An 18777-nucleotide genomic window follows, 5' to 3' on the forward strand; every position below is an offset into this window, starting at 1 on the left:
TTTCATTCTACCATTGGACGAGAACCTGGCGCCAGGTTGCCATACCCCTAGGTCCAAGTTCAATCGTGCCGCCTAACATGTCGAGGCAAAGCCCCGGTTCCGCGCAGTAATATGTCGGGCGAGGTACGAATGGTACTATTTGTTCATAGCGCATATATATATGACGCTAGTAAAGTAGAACTTTCTTTTAGTCCAGTTCTTTACCCTCCAACAGAGTGACAGACGCAAAAGCCTCCCCACGACGCACGTGCGGTGTAGTAAGGCCTACTTGGCCCAGAATAGGCATTGAGATATCGTGTAGATTAATAGTTGAATAGTCATAGTTTGGCACTATACCGTCGAGTTGGACGTATTCTATTAAGCTAATAATAGTCTATTTATGTATGGTGCATCGTTCGGTTAGAGTTCTAAAGTTATCAGTACCCCCATCGTTCCTGACGTTATCTGGACGCTTAACCAGGCTGGTCAGACCCCTAGTGGTGATTGCATCCGAGGAGCTCCGGGCCAAGAGCGACTGGACCTGTATATTGGATTACTCTACCCGGACGACGGCGAGCCTTCCCCGGCTTGGATTATGCTTTGTGTGCTTTGATTATTCCATGGATAAAGGCCAACACTGCTGAGTGTTGGAATTACCCCCCGGAGAGGACTCCAGGTGAGACGGCGCTCTACACGTGAGGTCGCCTCACGTCTCTCCGTTGTGGACCGGCAGATACCGTTCCACAGAGGGTCCAGCTGTATTCGTCTGCGGCCCGAGGTTCTGTGGGCACCGTGTCCAAGACTTTGGATTCTCCCAAGACACCGTCGGCCAGATGGGATACCGCCAGCGGCTTCTCTAACCCCCACCTCCTACTGTCTTACAACCAGCGGGACCCCCCCCCCCCTTAGTGTATCCAGCTATAATCATTTAAGTACCATCGCTATCGTTTCCTAAATATTCCAGGTTGTATACTTACTCCCTGCGCAACCAGAGATTGGACATTCAATGTTGATTTACCTACGAATACTCATTTGCCATAAAAGTGCATATTCCATATTTCAAATCATAAATGTAATTAAGTGATCGTTGTATACACCCTTTGCTGTATTAAACCTTCGATTTGGTACATTTGTGTTGGTTCGTTTCATCAGGTGGGAAAGTGTTCATCATACTTATATCTTGTACTGGGTGGCCAGAAGTTAAAGTACATGAGGTAGTGGTATTAAATATCATATCTAACAATACAGTCAGGGAATTGTACCCCTCAGTTACAGTAAGGCTTGAAAGAAAAGAGCTATTTTGTTATTTATAGGTTGATTTTTAAGTAATTTTCTTGAGATTTGTCAGATGACTAGGCATAATAAAGCATGTTGAGTAACTTTGGTTATAGAGATATAATTTTGTTATATAAATAATAATTTTATATCCATAGTTACAGAGGAGGCATACTTTAAATATATTAAAATTATAAGGCATCTTTGAGTCAACTTTAAGTATCTTGAGGCTGTGGGCACTCAGTGGGCAGTGTCCTCTTTTTTGGAAATCACAATATGGTCACCCTAGAATATACAGTCCCAGGTACTACTACATAACCTCTGACCTATAGTGGAAGAGTTAGACTTTTCAGAAGTTGCATCTGTTCTGACTTTATTTATTCCTGTCTTAGATTGCAGATGTGAAGAAACCCAAGACACTACAGCCAAAGCCTCCATCCACAGGTGATTTCTTTGGCGCCTTGTACAAACAGAACTCCCTCGAGCAACTAAGCAGAGAGGAGGCAGTCGCCGCCTGGATCGGCCGCACAGCACTCCTTGCACGCACAGTGGAAGATGAGGATTTCATAATGATGTTGCGAACATTTGATAAAAGGTTCAGAGTGCCAAAAAAGACTAAAGTTTCCAACCTGGTGGACAAAGTGTATGTGGAACAACAAGAGAAATGCAGGCACAGGTTGTCCATGGCACGCAAAGTAACCTTAGGTTTAGACATATGGTCCAAAAAGGGTCTCACTGCATCCTTCATTGCAATCAGTGCTTGTTATTTCAACCCAGAAGACAATAAGCCTGAACATATTCTCCTGAACCTGAAGGAAATGGTTCACCCCCACACTGCTCAAGCTATAAGTGCGCTTGTGGAGGAGTGCATAGAAGCCTGGGGGATCCCAAAAGAGAAAATCCATCACTGACAATGGCAGCACCATGGTGGCTGCGTTCCCGTTCCGTACTGCAGGAGAAGAGGCCACGACTTCTGAGGAGTCGGACTCTGAGCACAATGAGGATGACATTGAGGAGAACAACAACGATGTGCTGCAGGAAGGAGAGGATGACATTGAGGAGAACAACAACGATGTGCTGCAGGAAGGAGAGGACGACATTGAGGAGAACAACAACGATGTGCTGCAGGAAGGAGAGGATGACATTGAGGAGAACAACAACGATGTGCTGCAGGAAGGAGAGGATGACATTGAGGAGAACAACAACGATGTGCTGCAGGAAGGAGAGGATGACATATTCATTTGAATAATAATAAATAGGTAACTGGTTATAATTGAATTTCATATACATAATAAATAAGTTAATACGTTAAATGGTTAAACATTGTGAATTGAATAAATAAGTTAAAAAGAATAAATGGATTAAACTATGCATTTGTATTTTTTCTTATCTCCATCATGTAGGGACGACTCTGCCTATGGAGCAATGGAGAGGAGCCCATGCGTAGGGATGGGAATTGATAGGATTTTATCGATACGATTCCATTATCGATTCTGCTTATCGATTCGATTCTTTATCGATTCCCTTATCGATACCTGATCAATTTATAATTTAAATAAATAAATTGAAAATGCAACAGAACTACATTTAGTCATTTAGCTGACGCTTTTATCCAAAGCGACTTACAAGTTCTGTACGACAAGCCATCAGGAAGGGCACAACTCTATCAGCTGAGCAACAATGTTCATCAAAGTGTTGAGTGCTAAAGTGTAGGTTAGTTTATTAGGACAAGTGCATGACAGTACGGTTAGTTAGGGTTAGATATATATTTTTTTATTCAGATAATGGTTGAAGAAGTGCGTCTTTAGTCGACGGCGAAAGATTGGACGTGATTCGGCTGTCCTAACTGGGGTGGGTAGTTCATTCCACCATTGTGGGGCAAGGACTGAGAATAGGCGACTTCTCTTTGATGACCCTCCGGGAGCTTGGATAGGAGTAGGTCTGAGGCGGCCAGAAGATGCAGAGCGTAGGGGTCTAAGCTGGTTAGAATAACATGCAACTTGACATTTCTGATTGTCATTTATTGTTGAGCCCCCATGTCAGAAAAATACAAAAACTGTAAAAAATAAAACATTAACTATAGCCTACACTTAAATAAAATAATGTATTTGAGATTCTCTTAAAATGTATTTATTTTTTTATTCTTAAACTAATTTAATCTATTGAATAACAGGTTGTTATTCCTCTGACTTCTGTCTCTCACTCACACACTCTCTCTCTCACACACACACACACACACACACACACACAGAGAGAGAGAGAGAGCTCCCCGGGCCCCTGTCCTATAAGGTATTGGCTTGTGTTGCTACACGGACACATTTGTATGTTGCACCACTGTACTTCCTGGCTTACAGTCTTGTAAACAAACATTCCGTCTCTCATTATATGTGAACTAAAGAGTACAAGGTTTACACAACAGCCCCCACCTGCTGTTTTATTGTATTTGTACCTGTACTATCCGCTGTCAGCTGTTTATCTCTCTTTGTGAGCTTGATTAAATAGCGTTAGCTCACGTTAGCTCCGCGGCTAATTTTAGCTCAGCCTGATCTAAATCAATGACTAGGTTCTAAAGCATTCAAGTCGTTTTCACTGCACATAGAAGTAGCCAAACAGCAGGAGCATTTCGGGAGCATATTACCAAAACCCAGGCAATTTCGAGCCATTAAGGAATCAAATAGAGTCTGCCATGGCTACATGCTAACGGCTAACATTATTGCGCAACTGTAGGCAGCGATAAGGGAATCGAAAGTCACGGGAGCCACACGGTTCCAGGCATCGGCCAATTAGGAACCGGTTCCCAACGGGAACCGGTTTTCGATTCCCATCCATGCGTTGTGCACACCCTCCAGCTTGTAGTGAACATGCTGCTGAACAAGGAAGCCTCAATCCAAAGACTGCTGGACAAAACAAGGCACCTGGTCAATCAGTTGCTGAGCACACAAAGATGCTGCAAAGTGACACCCAATCCCTTTCCCTCGTTGTGCTGCTCTTTTGGATCTCAGAAGTCATCTGTCTGAATTCAATGTAGCTCATGCTAGAAACTACAGAGAGGCAGCTTCACTGGCACAGAAGATGCTTTTCAACATGCACAATCGTTTCAGCGTTTTCCTTGACGTCACAGCCGTCAAGTTCTCTCCTCTTGCTGCAGCAGCATGTTGTTGACCCCCATGTATCAGCTGAGACCCTTATTGAGAATGAAGACGAGGGAATGCAGGATCTTCTACGGAAGGCAGAAGACTACATTGCTCACAGCATGTCCCGAAGAGTGGAAGTGCGAGTGGAGCAGGTGACCGATGATGAGGAACTGGAAAACGTGGCTTCAGCAGAGACACCCTTGGCAAAGCGGCCTAGGTTCAAGTTTTTCAGTGCCAGTCGTCCAGCAAGGCCAAAGACGCCCAAGACCACTAACATTAGACAGGAGATTCTGAACTACAAAGAAGGGCTGTCCAACCACCAGGCTGCTCGTGCTAACACAGACGTTGAGGAATCTGCTATCGAGTTCTGGATTTCTCAGAGTCCTATGGTGTTTCCACATCTGAAACCTCTGGCCTTGGATCTCCTGACGTTGCCAGCATCCCAAGCCTTTGCAGAACGTGTCTTCAGTGTAACTGGTTACCTCTCAAATGGCCGCCGCAACAGAGCAAGAGACATATTGGAAAAAAGTACTTTTCTCAAGATGAACAATTGTGAATGCGGTAATGGTTACCACTTTCCAGTTACTGGTAATGCTGACATTTTCTTTTCCATATATCAAAGACGGTGTTTCGTGTTTGAGACATTTGGGAGGAGGAGGACAGGACAGTAAGGTTCAGATTGCTTTCATCCATTGACTGGTCAAAATATGTTCATTACGTTTTCAGTTCAGTTTCACAGACAGACTGAAAGTTTCACTGACACAAACTTAACATTTTAATTTAGGTTGTTATTGTAGCATTCATTATAATTTATTATTATTTAGATAGATGGATGTAAAGGGCTAGACCAACTCTTAACCCCTATCCGGACCTAGACCCCCTCTAAGTCACAACCCTAACTTAGGGGTTAGAGTTAGAGGTGGTCTAGGTCTGGTTAGGGGTTAGAGTTAGAGGTGGTCTAGGTCTGGTTGGGGGTTAGAGTCAGAGGTGGTCTAGGTCTGGTTAGGGGTTAGAGTCAGAGGTGGTCTAGGTCTGGTTAGGGGTTAGAGTTAGTCTAGGTCTGGTTGGGGGTTAGAGTCAGAGGTGGTCTAGGTCTGGTTAATAGGGGCCATAACTAGGGATGCCCCGATCGATCGGCCACCGATCGTTATCGGCCAATAATCAGTATAAATGTGCGATCGGTGATTGGTGATAATGCTTTATTTTCGCCGATCGTCAAACCCGATCTCACTCGCTGAGTTCTGTCTCAGACACCGGGAGCTGCACACAGAGCTGCGGCGTCTGCTCCTCCTCCTCCAGCCCCTCCCGCATGCATGTAAACACGGGTCTAGTCTAGTCTAGTGGGACGGGACCTCCATGAGCTAACGTTAGCTACCGTTATAAAATGACCCAGTCAACTATTCACTTTTAGTTTAATACATGATGAGGCATTGTCTAACCGAACGGTATCTAGCCGGCTAGCTACTGATAGCTCCTGATATCAACAAATGCTCCAGCAATAGTCTAGTACTAGTGTATGATACCTCTGTTAGCTCACTTTGTCTTAACGTTATATATAGCCGGCTAGCAGTAGCTACAGATAGCTCCTGATATCAATGTCTTATAACACTCATTCGATGCGTATTCGAGCCCCGGCTTGCATCGCAGTCACAAACGGGGATAGCTGAGGGAGTAGGGTATATCTGCAGAGCCTAGGGTAAATCTGCAGAGCCTGCTGAGGGCATACTGAATGTGATTTGATCAAAGCAGAGTATACACACAGACAGTGGAGATAGCGAGCATTTTGACTTGTTGCGTGGTGGCAATGTCTCGCAGATAATACAACTACAAGTATAATTATATAATATATATATTTTATTAATAAAAAAAAATTAATCAAAAAATATCGATATCGGATTGGTATCGGCCGATATGGCTCAAGATGATCGGTGATCGGTATCGGTGGCAAAAAACGTGATCGGGGCATCCCTAGCCATAACCAGACCTAGACCACCTCTAACTCTAACCCCTAACCAGACCTAGACCACCTCTAACTCTAACCCCTAAGTTACCCTAACCAGACCTAGACCACCTCTAACACTAACCCCTAACCAGACCTAGACCACCTCTAACTCTAACCCCTAACCAGACCTAGACCACCTCTAACACTAACCCCTAACCAGACCTAGACCACCTCTAACACTAACCCCTAACCAGACCTAGACCACCTCTAACACTAACCACTAACCAAACCTAGACCACCTCTAACACTAACCCCTAACCAGACCTAGACCACCTCTAACACTAACCACTAACCAAACCTCTTCCATGTGGCACTTCACTGACCTCAGAATGTGATTTTATATAATGTTTTATGCAAGCAGATTGCAATCAGTGTGTACTACTAGTACTACTGTGTTTAGTTTACAGTATCCTGTTGTTATAGAATAAACCGCTGCCAGCAGCAGCCCAGCACTGACCAATGACCATCACCAAACCTAACTTAGGGGTTAGAGTCTAGGTGGTCTAGGTCTGGTTAATAGGGGCCATAACCAGACCTAGACCACCTCTAATTCTAACCCCTAACCAGACCTAGACCAGCTCTAAAGGTTCAGCACTCCCTGCACGCACAGTGGAAGATGAGGATTTCATAATGATGTTGCGAACATTTGATAAAAGGTTCAGAGTGCCAAACAAGACTAAAGTATCCAACCTGGTGGACAAAGTGTATGTGGATTGTGGAACAACAAGATAAATGCAGGCACAGCTTGTCCATGGCACGCAAAGTAACCTTAGGTTTAGACATATGGTCCAAAAAGGGTCTCTTCATTGCAATCAGTGCTTGTTATTTCCAGAAGATAATAAGGCTGAACATATACTCCTGGGGTCTGGTTAGAGTCAGAGAGGTGGTCTAGGTCTGGTTAGGGGTTAGAGTCAGAGAGGTGGTCTAGGTCTGGTTAGGGGTTAGAGTTAGAGAGGTGGACAGTCTAGGTCTGGTTAGGGGTTAGAGTCAGAGAGGTGGTCTAGGTCTGGTTAGGGGTTAGAGTCAGAGGTGGTCTAGGTCTGGTTAGGGGTTAGAGTCAGAGAGGTGGTCTAGGTCTGGTTAGGGGTTAGAGTCAGAGGTGGTCTAGGTCTGGTTAGGGGTTAGAGTTAGAGATGTGGACAGTCTAGGTCTGGTTAGGGGTTAGAGTCAGAGAGGTGGTCTAGGTCTGGTTAGGGGTTAGAGTCAGAGAGGTGGTCTAGGTCTGGTTAGGGCTTAGAGTCAGAGAGGTGGTCTAGGTCTGGTTAGGGGTTAGAGTTAGAGAGGTGGACAGTCTAGGTCTGGTTAGGGGTTAGAGTCAGAGAGGTGGTCTAGGTCTGGTTAGGGGTTAGAGTCAGAGAGGTGGTCTAGGTCTGGTTAGGGGTTAGAGTCAGAGGTGGTCTAGGTCTGGTTAATAGAGGCCATAACCAGACCTCTAGACCATCTCTAACTCTAACCCCTAAACAAACCTAGACCACCTCTAAATCTAACCCCTAACCAGACCTCTTCCATCACCATGTGACACTTTACACACCAACCTCAAAATGTGATTTATCATTTTATATGTTTATGCAAGCAGATTGCAATCAGATTGCCACTGTGTGTACTATACACACTACTATTATCTACTCAAGTTCAACTACTACTGTACTACTGTGTGTTTGTTTACAACACAGACAGTATCCTTTTAGTTACTGTTGTTGACACTGTTACTGGCTGCTGTTACTGTTATTTAATATTTAGCATTAAAATAAATCGCTGCCAGGTGAGCAAGGCAAGAGATAATGTCTTATTAAGTTATTTCTCCATTCACAGATCGACAGTGAGTGCACCCTTCCTGTGTATTACTTGTGCCGCCGACTCAGATTCCCCTAGGTTAAAAAATAAATACGCAATTTAAATCAGAATATGTTCCATGTTGACTATTTCTGACACGTTTTTTTCCATTGACTAAAAAGACAAAAATGTCATCCGTTTTCGTCGACTAAATCTAGACGAAAACAAAAAAGACAAAATTGAGACAAAAACTGACTAAGACTAAAATGCTCAGACATTTAGTTGACTAAAACTGACTAAACCTAAAACTAAAATGAAAATAGCTGCCAAAATTAACACTGCATTCGATAAGCTTAACAATTCGTACAATGGGAAAATAACTGACCCTGAATCTGTGGCTAGTATCTCTCTGGTGATCATATCCATTTATCAGATGAAGCCAAACACCATTTCTAAAAGCAACAACCACGTTATCATTATTTGTATTCACTGCATATTAAATCACTGTAAATACTAATGTAAATCATTGTTTCGTTGTACATATTGTGTATAGTTTTTAACGTTATTGTTTTTACGGCGGGCTCTACATGCCCTGATTTAAAATGGTTATCTCCTCTTTGTATACTTTTTAGAGAATATGCTATACAGCGTTATACATATCGTTCTTATTTACTTTTGTCCTCACAGACAAAGTATTCTGCCAGGGAACTTATGGACACAACAGTAGTAGTTATAAGGTTTTTGAGTTTGTAACGTTAGTTAGCTACCGTGGTATCAGCCGGACGTGACGTGTAGCTAGCTATGATGCATGCAGTGCACAGGTCTGAGAAGAGGACCTGTACATTTTACTCTGTCCCGAAACAACTCTACATGCCCCGATTTAAAATGGTTAACGACAGTAGACATTGCTAACGTCTAGTACGTTTAGCGAGGTAACGTTAACATTAGCTAGCTAGGTAGCGTGGTATCAGCTGGCCGTGACGTGGATCAGGCGACAGCACTGAACAGGCTGCCTAGTGAACAACAGGCTGCTGGTAAGTGTAGTTCTTTTTTTACAACAAATTAAAAACCTTATAACTACCTTTATTTCAACGAAAAATGCTTAAACAATAATGTTAGTAGTAGAAGGGAACTCATTTTGTGCAAAAATGGAAAGCTTGCCACTGTTCATGCGGCAGAATTGTTACAATAGCCGATAATCCATTTTCCCAATGATGAATCCCTATATGGGTGGAACAACCAGTGACGTCAGACTACACCTCCCTATTGGCAGAGTTGGCGGGTGGAAGTCGATGGGTGGTAATCTGGACGTTGTGGACAGCGACTCCTACAGGTCGGTTGGGGGACGCCTGCACAGCAGAGACAGGAAATGGCGGGGGTAGAGTGAGCCTCCCACACGTTACACCTCGCCAATGAGAGTCCGCGCTGGCAGGTGAAAAGATGTGACAGGCTGCCTCCACATGTATCGGAGGGGACATGTGATGCAAGGCTTCTATCCTCCCTATGAGCGGCCTGTGGGGGGCATATGCGAGCAACGTTCAAGACAGGGGAGGGGAGAATTGGCACAGCGAAATTGGGATGGGAGAAAAATAGAAAAAGAGGAGAAAAAGTGGATAAAATAAAATAATAAAAACTACGTGGTGGTCAACTAAAAATCTGCAGTATGCAAAACGTGCGGGTCAAAAATCACAGACGGAGACGCAACAACTTCCAACTTCGTTCGACATTTGAAGCTGCACAAAGAACGGTAAGTAACTTGGCTTGCTAGCTACAGTATTTAAATCAATGAGCCATCGAAACAGCCAATGTGGTAATGTTATCATTACATCCAAGATTGATACACGGCTGGCTAGGCAGTTGGTAGTCATAGTCTTATAAAATAAATAAACAATCAGCAATGTCTCGCTTGATGAATGGCCAGCAAATCAAATCAAATCAAATTTATTTATAGGGCCCGACAACACACGTTAATGTCCCCATGGGCCGTACAGGTCTTCTTTAAACAAGTCAAGAAGACAACATAACAATAAGTCAAGAACAGAACAAGAACACCATAGGGTCCAAACATTTTTTAGATGAATGCAAATAAATGAAAGAATGCAAGCACTAACAGTACTGCTGCTCTAACAGTACTGCTGCTCCTAAAAAAAACATGAATGTTACTGTAACGTTTACCACACAGAGAGAGAGAGAGAGAGAGAGAGAGAGAGAGAGAGAGAGAGAGAGAGAGAGAGAGAGAGAGAGAGAGAGAGAGAAAGGGAGAAAAAGTACTCACGCATGAATTAGGTATTATTGTATTATGGTCTAACCATACATAAGTAGGTCAACTCATTTCAAAAAGCTTCATATTGCACCCTGCCCTAATTAAATTACAACAGATTAAGACTTGGACAAGAAAGAAAGAGGTGACAGCCCACTGTTAGGTGGCACCTCAAAGGAATAGACCTCTAGTGTTATTTAGGAGAGCGATGGATGTAGGAAGAAGGAGAGCTTGTAGCGGTTGCTCTTATATCTACTTGCTCTGAACCGTCTCCCTGAGGGAAGAACTTCATATTCGAGATAAGGATTCTCTGTGCCTGGCTGACCACTACTTTCTCCAAGATAGATTTTAGAGTGACGGATACTTGGTGTTTCCGGTCACCTCCATCGCTGCGTTCACTAGCCTTTCAAGCTTCGACTTACACTGTATTGTGAGCGCTCCAAACCACGCTGCCATCCCATATCTCACCAGGCTTTCTAGGACACGTCTATACTTTCCGTAGCCGCATTTCTGGCAAGACACTCTCTGATTGGCCGACGCCTGTTTCTACACTGGTTAAGCTTAGGCACTCTTTCGAAGTTGGTTAAGGTTAGAGTTTGTCTTAGAGCGTGACGGCAAGTTATTTCGACGGTTAAGCTTAGGCACTCTTTCGAAGTTGGTTAAGGTTAGAGTTTGTCTTAGAGCGTGACGGCAAGTTATTTCGACGGTTAAGCTTAGGCACTCTTTCGAAGTTGGTTAAGGTTAGAGTTTGTCTTAGAGCATGGCGATAGAACGCCAGGTAGTTTGCAGGCTGTTCGACGCGGAAATGGGCAAAGACACAGCTCGTCACGCGATTGGGCAACAGTGGCCAATCAGAGAGCGTCTGCCAGAAATGCGGCTACGGAAAGTATAGACGTTTCTAGGACAGCTTTATAAAATGTGGTCATGATCGCTGTGCTCACACCAAACACACCAGACCTGAAAGGAGTCGATCTCTTTAAAGTAAGTAGAGGGGCAGTCGCCAGCCTTCAATAGTCTCAGAATAAGCGTGTCGTCTGAAAATGTCAGGACATGATTGTTAGGCTGCCTGCTGCTACACTCGTTGGTGTACAGTGTAAATAGGAGAGGGGAGCTCACCGCACCTTGAGGCACCCCGGTGCTGCAGAATTTGACCTCAGAGAGTGTGTCATTCACCTCGACTTGTTGTGTCCTGTTGGTAAGAAGAGAATAGAACCATTTGATTATTGAGGGGTTTATCCTCATAAGCTTCTGGACAAGTAGGTGAGGGCGAACAGTATCAAACACAGAGCTCAAATCTGCAAATAGCACTCGTTTGCCGTTATATTATTTCAAGATAATAAAATAGCTATAATGAGTCAATAGATAAAAAGCAGTAATGGCATGTAGGTTACTCACCCTACTCAAGTACAGTGGGCATCCACTTATCATCCATACACTTATTATAAATCCACAGCATTTATAGTAGGGCTGGACAGTATGGTCTAACATTTATATCACAGTATAATTTGAAGCATAGACTGAATGAATGAATGAATGAATGAATGAATGAATGAATGAATGAAAACTTTATTTAACAGATTGCAGAATGGGTACAATACAGTACGGCTCAATACACACAATTGTTAAGGGGATGCAGACCAGAGAAATACTTTGGTCTTGTTTACATCAGGGTCCCCCATTTTCAATTCATAGTGACATTTATGACATACACAACATACATGACATTTATGGCATTTATGGCATAGGGACATACATGACATACAGGTATTTAGTAGTTACATTTGTGACATATACGATATGCAAATATACAGTACTGTTACCCATAGATCCTGACAGAGTATATACATATGATGGGGAGGGGACTGTACATTAGGAGGGGGTGGGTGGGTGGGAGAGAAATATACATACGGTGGGTGGAGACTGTACATTTGGAGGGGGTGGGGGGGTGGGAGAGAAATATACATACAGCGGGGAGAGAATATATACATACGGTGGGGAGGAGACCGTCTATTAGGAGGGGGTGGGGGGGTTTGGACATTTACGGTGGCCAGTTTCGAATTGCAGCCTCCCGTAGGTGCTCTTTAAGAGCGGTTTTGAATGTGGGTAGGGATTCACATTCCTTTACTGCTTTGGGTAGGGCGTTCCACATTGATGTGGCATAATTGCGAAACGTGTTTAGTCCCTTGTTTGAGCCGAATCTGGGTTTAACATGATTTGTTGAGCTTCCTCTGGTGTTGTGGTCGTTGTATTCACTGACCTTTGGGAAGTATTTTGACATGTACATGGGTACCTTAGTCGTATAGTGTATCTTGTAGACCAGGCCCATTGCAAGTTGCTGTACTCTGTCGTCTACTCTAAGCCATCCTAGGTTGTCAAAGTGGGCAGGGGTGAGGTGGGTTCTAGGGGTAAGGTCAAGTAGAAGTCTGACCAGTTTGTTTTGTGATGTTTGTAATCTTATTTTTAGCGCCTTTGAGGTGCTTTGGTACCATGAGGTGCAAGCATAGTCATAGTACCCTTGAATGAGTGCTCCTGCCAGAGTCTTCAGGGTATTCTTGTTTACCAGAGAGTAGTTGATGATGTCACACCAGGTCCCAGGATGTCATGTCATGATAGGGTGGGTTGGCCTTCTCTTGCAGAAAGGCGCAACAAACACTGGTATTTATTTATTTTTAAAGCCCTTATTGGTAAACAACCTGTTTATATCTCCTCACTGTTAAATTGGAATATTGGAACCTATTCAACTCGATCGAATGACTGGATGGTTCTTAGGGTTCCTCAGATTTGTTCTGAGCTAGGGAAGTCAGCCTTTTCCTTTGATGCCTCTAACTCATGGAATGTCCTTCAACTCACGCTAAAATTGGAGGTTCTCCCTTCCCTTGGAATGTTTAAATGTATGATTTCAGACCATTGTGTGACTACCTGTAACTGTTTTAGTTGATATTTAAAAATGATTTTTAAACGTTTTTTATTTGTTTTACTCTGGTGTTTAAATTTCTGTGAATATTGTTTTTATTATGTACTGTACAATCGTCGTTTCTGTAAATGAGGGAAACCTCAGATGCTTACGATTTTAAATAAAGGTTGAAATGAAATTGTCAACACAGTTGGAAACGGGATGCCCGATGGATAAAGCGATATAAAGAAACGAATAGCCAATAAATGTGAAGTTATCTTTGAACCTCTGTTGTCAAGCCTCGTCAATATAACCCCCCCCCCTTTCCTCACTAATGGAACTGGTGCCGCGGGGTCAAGTTAGCTTAGTGGCTAACGTTAGCCCGTTGCTGCGCTAAAGCAAGTCTCCTCTCAGCCTCCTTAGCCAAATTGAAATGCCAAAACTATAATACAGCTTACTCAAAATAGAGCTGCAAGACTTGCATTGCATAGCTCAATTAGAAACAGTGTTGAAAAAATTCACGTCATGGATGAGAGTCAATGAGAGACTAGTGTGTAGTCTTATTTTGTTTATGAGAAATATTTATACTTTACATAAACCTGTGTGCCTCTTTTCGCAGCTGGTGGCTAAGGCACTAGACAAGCCTTGAGGGGTCGGTTCACCCTGCCGAGACTAGAGTTGTTCCGATACCGATACCAGTATCGGAAATGCCTCCAATACAGCCTAAAATGCTGGTATCGGTGAGTACGTGTCAAATCTATGCTCCGATACCATATGACGTAATTTATCAACAACACGTGCGGTATCCTCCTGCTGAGAGTGAGCATTATAAAACAAACATGTTTTTAATCCACCATGAATTAAAGTGTCAATGCCGTTTGTCATTTTAACAGCAGATACTTTCTTAAATGCCATCGTCCCGACAGAGCGGTGTGACGGGGAGCTCTGATGTGTTCGCTTGCTGGTGTTAGAATTAGCTGAAGAGCTAGCTGAAAAGCTAGTTTTATCTTTAACGTTACCTTGTCTAAAGTTGGGGCTATTCATAATCCAGAAATAATGGATGCAGACCTGCAAGCAAAGTACAGCAAGTTGGCAAAGGAGTATTCCAAGGTAAATCACTTTTTCACCAGTAACGTTACATTGTCTTTCCATCTAGCTCACGTTAACTGGCTAACTTAAGTGTCGTCACTGATCGACCTCTCGCACACATGCACGCAATTAATGACATGTTGCGGACAGCCATACCGGTGACAATGTTTAGCTTTTAGTGCCATATGATAACAGTTTGAGGCGGAGTCTCAAAAGAGAATGTTGAATATTTATTTTGCATCGAAAATCACAACATAGACGTTACTACTAGCTAACTGAACCGGAGCCGACTGGATAGCAAGTGCAAAAACGTATAACGTCCGTGCGGAACCAATGTCCCAACACCAACAACAATTCCGTGGGTGACATAAGCAGTACGCGACGAGAGCCTTGAGAACCCTTTCGTCATAGTTTTATGCGGTTTGACTGTTCAGATGATAGCGCGAAGGTGTATCGTTTCTAGGATTTCCACCCAGGAAGGTGGTTTCACTTTTTTGCGGATTCTCCCTGCAAAAACGCTGTTGCCGTATGAACAAAAGGCACATCCGAAAAAATATTTTGCCGGATTCACCCGCGAGCGTTTCCGTCTAAACATGGCCTGAAACAGTATCTCTGTAGCTGTAAAAAAAATTTAAAATAAAGTTTATATAATATAATTTTTATTTTTAAATGTATGCACTGGTATCGGATCAGTACTCTGTATCGGCCGATACCCAAAGCTTAGGTATCGGAATCGGATCGGGAAAGAAAAATGGTATCGGAACATCTCTAGCTGAGACCCAGAACTGAAGCCTTAAAGAAAACTGTATTGTACGGGGCAATGTCCTACTGGAATAGACTTCCACAGTATTTTGGTTTCAATTACCAGTAAGGTGGGATTCAAGAGGAGACTAAGAAGGGCTGTAATGCAGAAAGAGATTGATTTTGGTTGGGTCTAATCTGTGTCTAATGAATGGGTTCTTGTGTTGGGTTATGTATTGATTTGGAATGTCTTTGTCTAGTGGTTATGAGGAGTATTAGAGTATTAGTGTATGGAATGTCGTGCTGTTTTTGAGCACGTTTTTAGTTTTCTCTGAGTTGTCTCCGTTTGTTGTTTTATTGATATTTGATTTTTTTTTATCCACTTTTTCTCCTTATTTTCTATTTTTCTCCCATCCCAATTTCGTATTGCCAATTCTCCCCTCCCCTGTCTTGAACGTTGCTAGACTATGCCTCCCAATGGTCGGCTGTAGTGAGGATAGAAGCCTTGCATCACGTGTCCCCTCCAGTACACGAGGAGGCAGCCTGTCGCATCTTTTCACCGCAACAGCTCGAACTCAGTGGCGAGGAGTAACGCGTGGGAGGCTCACGCTGCCCCCGATACTTCCTGTCTCTGCTGTACAGGCGTCACCCAACAGACCTGTAGGAGTCGCTGTCCACAACGTCCAATCGCCACCCATCGACTTTCCACCCGCTACCTCTGCCAATTGAGATAGTATGACGACTGGCCCAAGCCGCAGGCAATGCCGACTCGGGGAGTCGAGACCGGAGTCTCTTGCATTGGTGACGAACGCAATCTCCGCTACGCCACCCAGCCGCCTGATATTTGATTTGTTTCTATATGTTTGTATATTTGTTATTGTTCTACATTTGTTTGTATGTCTGGTTTTGATTTGTTTAATGTTCTATATTTGTTTGTATATTTTATTGGTGTTTTATTGATATTTGTTTTTATGTTGTTTTATTGATTATTCTTGTTTGATTTTTATATGTTTGTATCTAGACCCCAGGAAGAATAGTCACTGCTGAGACAGTGACTAATGGGGATCTGAAATAAAGAAGAAATATGGCAAGGTCCATGAGCAAGTGGAGAAAAACTCAGTACAATTAAACAATATGCAACGACCACTGCAAACGTCGAGTGAATCGTCAAGTAACGTTAACGTCATTGCTACTGCTGTGACTAGCTGCTCTAGTCTACCGGTCACAAGGTATGAAGGTATAGTCAAAATCCATACCATAGCGCAAATTCATACCGTTTATACCATATATACTGTCCAACCCTAATTTATAGACATAAATAAACTTCATGGCTCATCTCCTATTCTGGCTATTCAGTAGGTGCCGGTGGTGTCAAAGAGGCAACTACCCATGTGACCTGAGGATACTAGTAAAGCATTTTGAAATATTCAATTGCAAATAGGGCTGCACGATAAAAACGCGATCTCAATTCATACATCTATGCGATCTCATTTCTAAATGACGATTCTGGTGTATTTGCGTCAAAATGGAGATCAGTTGCATTAAAACACTCGCTCCTATTCCCCTATGCATTCACGTCACAAGACCCCACTCCCCTCCCCCCCCCATCTCATCAGTCTACGAGAAGCGGTTCTTACGGAGAGCACGGAACATCATCAGAGACAGAGACGCTTCTCACCCCAACCATGGACTGTTCACCCGCCTGCAGGGTACTCACTCTGGGGCACGCTACCCGCCTGCGGGGTACTCACTCTGGGGCACGCTACCGCAGCCTCCCAGCCAGAACCAACAGGACCAGGAATAGTTTCTTCCCCTCAGCTGTCAGACTACTGAATCAAACCACTACTTACTTAGCCCACTGCACCTCACTGCATACCCGTGTATATAGCCCATAGTTTATGTAGATTTATTTTATTTTATTTAAAATTAATATTTATTTTATCCTCACCATCGCACATTGTCTATGTGCGATGGTACTTGGCAAGAAGAGCCCCCCCCCCCCCCCGATTCCCATCACCATCCGAGGGGAGGAGGTGGTGGACTCATAAGTTCCTTGGGGTACACCTGAACAATAAACTGGACTGGTCGGATAACACAGAGGTCCTCTACAGGAAGGGACAGAGCAGGCTGTTCTTCCTGAGGAGACTCAGGTCCTTCAACGTGTGCAATAGACTGCTGCAGTCATTTTACCAGTCTGTAGTGGCCAGCGTCCTCTTCTATGCTGTGGCATGCTGGGGAGGCTACATCAACTCAAGGGACACCAACAAGCTCAACAAGCTGGTGAGGAAGGCTAGCTCCGTGGTGGGAGTCGAGCTACCTAGACTAGAGGTGATGGCAGAGAGGGGGATGAGAAGGAAGCTGGCTGCCATCATGGAGAACCCCTACCACCCCCTCTACGACGAGCTAGTCAAGATGAGAAGCACGTTCAGCCACAGACTCATACCCCCCCCGACACTCAACTAACCGCCTTGGACAGTCCTTCATACCAGCTGCCATCAGGCTCCACAACAGTGGGCAGCGACTAGTGGCCTCCAGGCTCCACAACAGGGGGCAGCGACTAGCGGCCTCCAGGCTCCACAACAGGGGGCAGCGACTGCTGCAATACATTGACCTAGGACTAATAGGAACCCAAGGAGGACAATAACACTACCTTAGGCAAACTGCACCTTATGTGGATACTGTGATACTGTGAATAATGTATATTTCAGTTAGTTAGATAGTAAATTATAACACTTTATGCATACTGCACCTTATGTGACACTGTGAATATATATTTCAGTTAGTTAGATAGTAAATTATATTGACCTATTGTTTACACTGCTTGTGTTGTTTTTACTACCTGTACCCCCCGCCCCCCCTTCCCCCATGCTGCTATGATGCCTGAATTTCCCCAAGGGGATCAATAAAGGAATATCTTATCTTATCTTACTTTACTTCACAGATTTATTTACATGTGTTTTATTGCAACTGATTGTTGATCGTCACATCCTGGTTGGACGTACACAATTTCGTTGCACTGTCTTGTACTGTGTAATGACAATAAAGTGAATCTAATCTAATCTAAACAAAGCACTCAGAAGAAAATAAAGGGAAAAGACAACCTGTAACCGGGTCTGACCGCACTACAATTACATTTTCATATCATAATATCCTAACGCAGAGGCGGAGACTCACTTTTTTTTGCTGCCAGTAGAACATTGCTGCGCCGCGTGTCACGCTAACCCTTCCAGAAGCTTTGTGGTCTGGGGCTGAACTTTCCATAAATGTGTCTCTATAAATCCATTTAGATTTAAGTTAGATCCAGCACTGAATGTATCTGGTGATTGTTATCAATTTCCGACGACGACGACAAGTCAACAACTATTAGCGTTAGTTATTTCCTGGTTGGCGTGATTACGGACGTGATGTCAAATGAATGCCACACGCTCAGCCTAGTATGACTTACGTTACGTTACGTATGATGAAAGCACGTAAGGGCTTGCACTAAAACAAGCCATAGAAATGCATTGGAGGTTGTGGTGTTTGAAAAATAAAATGCCAACACATGAATGTAGGAGAGGACTGAGGGGCGATCAGCATCCAGAGGGGAGTCGCCCCATGGAGTGTCAGACAGTGATTCAGAGATTCATTC

At 43.7% G+C, this 18777-nt stretch overlaps 1 long non-coding RNA gene across 1 annotated transcript in view; it reads right to left on the bottom strand.

Annotated features, from left to right (window-relative positions):
- Positions 1 to 18777, bottom strand: part of LOC311230368 — a 48243-nt gene that overhangs the window by 25758 nt on the left and 3708 nt on the right. Inside the window, exon 2 of the long non-coding RNA XR_014619793.1 lies at positions 11545 to 11612. This is a non-coding gene — a long non-coding RNA (uncharacterized lncRNA). The remainder of the gene's footprint in view (positions 1 to 11544; positions 11613 to 18777) is intronic.

This window comes from Notolepis coatsorum (assembly GCF_963971535.1).
Source record: "Notolepis coatsorum genome assembly, chromosome: 6".
Taxonomy (NCBI): Eukaryota; Metazoa; Chordata; class Actinopteri; order Aulopiformes; family Paralepididae; genus Notolepis; species Notolepis coatsorum.